Source organism: Medicago sativa, chromosome 7 (genome assembly GCF_051527215.1).
Source record: "Medicago sativa cultivar Bolivia chromosome 7, Bolivia_mono, whole genome shotgun sequence".
Classification (NCBI taxonomy): Eukaryota; Viridiplantae; Streptophyta; class Magnoliopsida; order Fabales; family Fabaceae; genus Medicago; species Medicago sativa.
In genome coordinates this window covers 80,695,866-80,702,554 of record NC_140755.1, presented here as the reverse complement: position 1 = coordinate 80,702,554, position 6,689 = coordinate 80,695,866, and the positions used below count along the sequence as shown (strand labels likewise).

The following is a 6,689-nucleotide window of genomic DNA, read 5'->3' as shown; positions in this document are numbered from 1 at the left end:
GCTATGTGGGATTGATCGCATAATCCAAAACACGAGGCAACCCCCGGAATGAATTGTCGATTATATCCCTCCTAAATCCTAAGTTCACTCAGCCCGGGTGCAGGACTTTTGATATTCTCACCCCACACGTTTGCAAGAAATTAAACATTTATTCACATAGGAAAGCAAGTGAAAGAAACAAGTAAGAAGAGCGCAAGCGTGGAAATAAAGACTAGGCGTAACTCTGGAATCTCCCCAGTGAAGTCGCCAGCTGTTTTATCTTGGTTTTCGGGTGTCAAACATTGATTACGTTTGAACCTTTTAAACCGGTGATATCTTATTTTTTCTTGGGAAGGGAAAAAGTAAGCAAAACCCTTGAGAATCGAGGTCCGGGAGTTGTTTTCGCTACGGGAAGGTGTTAGGCACCCATAACGACTATAGTAACCTATAGGAACCGTCTTTAATTTCTACGCGCGCGCTTTATTTTTAAATGCTATTTGAAAATGTTATTTACACCTAAGAGTTACTAAATGAAGAATTGGAGGGAGAAGAATGTTTTTGGATTTTTATTTTAGTTGAATTGAAGGAATTTTGTTCCTTGCCTACGTACCCGATTAAAGGATCAAATCCACCGTAGTTCTCTCTCAAAAAATGTTTTTGTTTTTGTTGGTTGATTTTAAGTTTGAAAAATGGAGTTTGAAGAATAGAAAGAGGCCTCAAGGGCATGAGTTTAGGAAATAGTGAGGTTGGATTAGTGAATTGCAAAAGAGGTCAAAGTTTGATTATTTTCATTGAAATTTGATTAAGAAAATGGAAAAGAAAATACAATGGGATATTGGATCCCAAGGTTTATTTGGAAAGGGTTTGAGTGAAGTTGTTCACATTTGTTTGGAAAATTGGGTTTTTTCTAAGTATAAGTCCTAGGCATTCATCTAAACATACAATCCTAAACATACATCTAAACACGCATATTCTAGCTATAGTGGTGTGTGTGCATGTGTCGGTGTTTGTGTCGGTGTACATCATTAGAGTCCATTGTCCTTTACATCATACCCTAGATACATTCTATGGCCTCTTTGCCAAGAAAATTAAAGTGCATAAAGGAAAAATATTACAAGAATTCCTAAGTGTTTACATTCTAACTTTGGTACAAATTAAGTTGCAAGAAAGAAAAAGAGATGAATATAGGATGAAATGGAGATGCTCATGAAATGATGAAACATGAAATGAAAGGAGTTAGTAGGACATGACAATATCAAAGAAGTGAAATAAGAGAAATACTAGAATATAAAAGATAGAAAATAAGTGCAAACATGGCTAAAATTTGTTCATAAAATGCAAGAACCAAGTGACCTATAATTCTCACATTCCAATTGCATTTTAAAGGTTTAGAAACAAGTTTTGGAATGGGAATTAAGGCTACATGATTTACTTGACATTTTTAAAACAAATTTGGAGCATATTTACATTATTTAACTACCTAATGACTTGTAAGCTAAGTAACCTACCAAAATTCACAATTATGCAACAAAATTAAACACAAACAGTAGCTAAACCTTATGAAATCAAGTGGCATAGGTCACTAAAATTCAACAAGCAATTTGGATTGAAATCAAGCAAAATTTCACTTATTTTTAGCACAAAATATGACAAAACTAGCAAGAAAATTAACACCTCATTTTTTAACCAATTTTAACATGTGAAAATTATCACAAAATGCTACAAAAATATCAAGAAGCCTACATGAATTTTTTTGGAATTTTTTAAAGGTTTTTTGGACTAAAAAGTGCAAGAAAATTATTAATTCTAACAAAAATAAGAGAAAAAAATGCTTCAAATATTTTTCACAGGCTTTAGCACAAAAAATACCACAAAAATGTTAAAGAAAATATCAAGAACACATAGAAAAAAATTTAGGAATTTTTTAAAGGATTTTAGGCAAGGCAGTGGTGTAAAAATCAAAACACAGTGTAAAAATAGCAAAAAAAAATGAAAGAATACGAAATCAACAGCAACAATGGGCCCAGGCCCAACGCTAATGCTGGATCTGGACCATCCAGATGCCTCAGGGGCCATTGGATTGATCCAGATCTAGCAAACCCTAGATCCAACGGTGAAAAACCACACAACATGTGATAGGCTTAAACAAGCACAGATCTGGACCGTACACAAGATCAGGCAGCAAGATCAACGGTCATAAGGGCGAGGGAGTAGGGGAATACAACGCACGCGCGCGCGTAGGAGCAAACAGGGAGTATATAAGGGCAATCTCTTCTCAAACCTTCATTTGAGAGTTTCCTTTCTCTCTCTAAGCAAACTTACTCTCACTTCTCTCTAAAAAGGCTCGGACGGAGAAGAAGAAGACAGAAATTCCGACGCGGCGGCCGGCCGGTTTCCGGCGGCGGCGCCACCGCGTCGGAAGGCTTAACTTGCTCTTTTTCTTAAAATTTTTTATGGAATCTGCTTCTCTTCTCCTCCTCTTTTCAGTTTTGCACTCGGATCTTTGAAATCAACTATGTATTTGTCTAGATCTAAGCAAACATGTACGGAAATGGAATGATTAGTTACCTCTGGATTTGTTCGGATCTTTGAACCTCTGAGCTTTTCTGATGCGTGTTGTTCTTGTTAGGTTGCGAGTTCGTTGAACTTGCAATCTTGTTGCGTTGATTCTGCGATTCTGAGCCTTTGCTGGATTTAGTGTTGCAACTGGATTCGAATTCGATCTTTCTTCTTCTCCAGTTCACTCCAAGCTTCGAATTCCTCTTCTTCTCCTCTCAGCTTTACCTTTCTGTGATCGTGCAGGAATTCTGCGCTGGAATTGCAGAAAGATGCGATCCGATGATGAAGATTCGATTGAATCTGAGGATTTCGCAGATTTCATTGCAATTTTCGTGATTGAATGTATCAGTTTGTGGTGGAATTGACGTGAATTTGACGATCTAATGATGAATTAGTGATGACTTGATGCAATTTGATGTGTTGGAACGGTTAGGGTTTGGAGGTTGAAGATGAATCTTCAACCTTGTTCTTGAGGCTTTTCTGCGTTTCTTTTGCGTTTGATCTGCGAGAAAGAGAGAGAGAAAATGGAAACTGTTTCTGCTGATTGTGCAGAGTAATGATTGGTGAGAGAAAAATGACTGCATTTGCCTGTATTTATAGGCCTGTTGACTGAACCTTTGGACCAATTGGGACCTGACACGTGGCATAACTAATTCTTGAACCAATGAGGGACTGACACATATACTGGACTAATGACATGGAAAAAATGGACTAAAATGCAAATTTAGAAATTTAGGACTAAAAAATAAAATAAAATGAATTAAAATTGGTAACCGGAAAATAACGTAAAGTGAAACAATTAAAACTGACAAAACGGACTAAAACGAACCAATGGCCTAAATGAGGTACTTTAAAGTACCTCTCTGCCGAAATTTCGTGTGAAATGACCAAAATGCCCCTGGGGCTAAAAACGACTAAAAATGACTCAGATGCAAATTTAAAATGGATTTTTAACAGGAAAATGAAGCAAGAGCCTATACAAACAAAGTTAAAAGACTCAGAGACAAATTTTTTTGGATTTAAACAGTGACTTGACACTTGAAATGACCAAAATGCCCCTAGGGGCAAAACTGACTCAAAATAACTTCAAATGCAGTTTTTGAAATGGATTTTGACATAGAATGGAACAGAGGCTTATTCACACTACTTGAAAGGACTCAAACAAAATTTTGAAAGACTGAGAGAAATTTGACACAGGAAATGACTAAAATACCCTTGCATGTGAATTTTGCAAATAACATTGAAACAAAATGCAGAGAAAGATGCAATTGATCAGAGATAGTTCAAATGACTTATAATGCAAGAAAAGAGGAATTGAGTTAGTATTTTTAGGTCCAAAATTAGGGTATAACAACCCCTCACACCATAACAATCAAATACAATAGTAAAGGACATTAAAACCAGTAATAGACCTCTAACAACATAAGAGTCATACACACACTCGTCACAACATAAAAATCATAATTAAACCCCTCACAATATTACGGTCAGACAAAACAATAAACGAGATCGGTACTCCATGAGAAAAGACCATAATGCAGTTATTGAAGTGTTATAATATAATATAATATTCATGTTGGAATAAAGTAAAAGAAAGGTTACTACCAGATTATCTTTGTGTTGAGAAACGGTGATAGAGCCGCAAGTGTGAAGGGACCCTCCCAACCCTCCACAATCGGATGCTCGATTGGTTTTGGCTTGTATCCTCTTTTTTATATATCCTTGACTTGCCCAATGATTACATAAGTTAGGCCAAATATCCTCATTAACCAACTCGGCCTATCCATTACCGTGCGATCCTTGTTTAAATTATTATTCATAACTGCTGCACCTCTCATTTCAAAGTTCTTTCTTGCCCATCTATCATCGGGTGGACAAATTGAAAACTTTTTCTGTACAAAAAAACATAAACAAAACTGAGTAGGGAGAAAATAGGTGTATGTGAGGTTTAAGCGGATAAAATCTGAATGGAAAAGGAATAAAACATACCTTAAATTCTCCAAACCACATGTCTCTTGTCGCACTAGGTACCTTTTTCCACGATAGTCATGGCCCATTAAAGTGACTCTTAAAAATTTCCCCAATACAATTAGCTGCCGGGTAAGAGGGCAAGAATCTACAAAGTGAACAATACAATATATAGTAAATAAAGAGAAACAAGTTATGTAAATATAATAAATAAATATAATATATAGGAAATATATACCCTTTTCCATTGAGAAACAAAGTTATCTTGCCAACATTGCTTTGTGTCTCTGATGCAGCTACATTTTCACTAGTTCCTGGGGAAGGTTCCTCTGAATGAGATGGTTGTGAAACTGATGGTGAATCTTGTAACAGCCCGGGGCCCACCCGGTCTTGTGAGTAATAGTGAGACCGGGTGGGCCCCGGGCTGTTACAAATCTACACCTCTTATGGAAGATGGAGGTGTTACATGAGATGAACTTGGAAGGGGTGCAACCTGAGATGTTCTAGGTGATGAAGTAGTAGCAGATGTTCTAGCCGTAGGTGAGACATGAGTTGTCCTAGCTGTAGGTGCAACATGACTTGTTCTAGTTCCAACAAGACTTCTCCTAGCTGTAGGTGCACCATGAAGTGTCTTTGAAGTAGGTGGAACAAGAGGTGTTCTTGAAGTAGGTAAGACATTAGGTATCCTTAAACTAGGTGCGACGTGCAGTGTTGTAGAAGGATCTGTAACGTCCGTCGTAATTATTTAATTATTTGATGAGTTTTGGCATATATATTATATGATTTATATGAGTGATCTATATGATTTATGAATTTGAGTGGTTTACATGATTTATAGATAAATTATGTGATTTTCGAGATTTATGTGAAGTATATGATTTTGTGAAGTTATGATGTTGGTGTGACTTATTTTATTATTAAATAAAATAAGATATGAAAAATAAAATAAAAATATTAGAAGTAGGGCTGTGAGGTAAAATGAGTAAGTTGAGAGGTGAGAAGAGTAATACAAAAAGATAAATAGGGCAAACATAAGTTAGAAACGTTTTTACGTGAAACGCTTTTGGAGAAAAAGGGAGAAAAGTCAGAGAAGAGGAGAACAAGAGGGAGAGCTGCGATTTCATCATAACCAGGTAAGGGTGAGACTAACTTTCAATATTATTAAGGGTATAATTCTGTAGAATGAATTTAACATGATTAGGTTGAGATTTTGTGAGAATTGGGAATTTAGGTTTATGATCGATTTTGATGATTGAACCATGAAAAGATGTTAGAATGATGCAAAACCTGTGTACAGACCTTAGATATTACCTAGGGTGATAATTAGAGGCTATTTGGATGGAAGAACCATGAGGATAGATGAAAAGTTGTGATTTTTAGGTTTCTAGCCGTACTGACATTCATCGCTCGCAACTGCGAGCAGTAACACTCGCAACTGCGAGCTACCCCAGACGCTCGCAACTGCGAGCAAGATCGCCCGCCATTGCGAGCTCAACCCAAACACTTGCCATTGCGAGTGAAATCACTCGCCATTGCGAGCTCTACCCAAACCCCTCGCCATTGCGAGCAAGATTACCCGCCGTTGCGAGTTAAGCTGTTAGTTGCCCAATTTGTTTCCCATGCGATCCTTTCGCACGTGTAGTCATGAGTTGATCCTAGAAGTGAGAATGAGGCATGTTTAGGATGCTTTCAAAAGTTCCAGAAGTCTGTTTAGGTGACTGAAATTATTAATGATGATGGATGAGTAATATTATGATGTTTTATGATGTATATGATGATGTAATTCATTCCTCCAATGATGTTAATACATTCAAGCACTGCTACATGTTGTAATCTTACTGTTATTCAATGTTGTTGGCAGTAATGTCTTGAAGTTGCATGAGTCGGTATAAGTTGTAAAGATTTAAGAAGTTGTCCATATTTATGGAATTGTAAAAGATGTTCACGTTGTTGTCTAAGTTGTAGGAAGATTGAGTCCATTGCATACTCATTAAAGACGGGGGCTTGAGGCCCGGCAGCTTAATGCTCAAACGACATTGGGGGCTTGAGGCCCGACAGCTTTATGCTCACATGTTGAGGAGCCTATTTATGCTCATTTATGTTGGGGGCTTGATGCCCCGAATGGTACCACATGCATTTGCATATCAAGAAGTTTACGATGTTATAAGTTGTTAAGAGTTGCA

General features: G+C 37.1%; 1 long non-coding RNA gene across 1 annotated transcript; it reads right to left on the bottom strand.

The window, feature by feature from the left end:
* Positions 1-4,307: 4,307 nt before the first annotated feature.
* Positions 4,308-4,870, bottom strand: LOC146909072 (uncharacterized). The gene is made up of 3 exons (XR_015020577.1): positions 4,745-4,870; positions 4,528-4,654; positions 4,308-4,430 (listed from the first exon to the last, which is right to left on the bottom strand). It is a non-coding gene; the product is annotated as an uncharacterized LOC146909072 (long non-coding RNA).
* Positions 4,871-6,689: the final 1,819 nt, after the last annotated feature.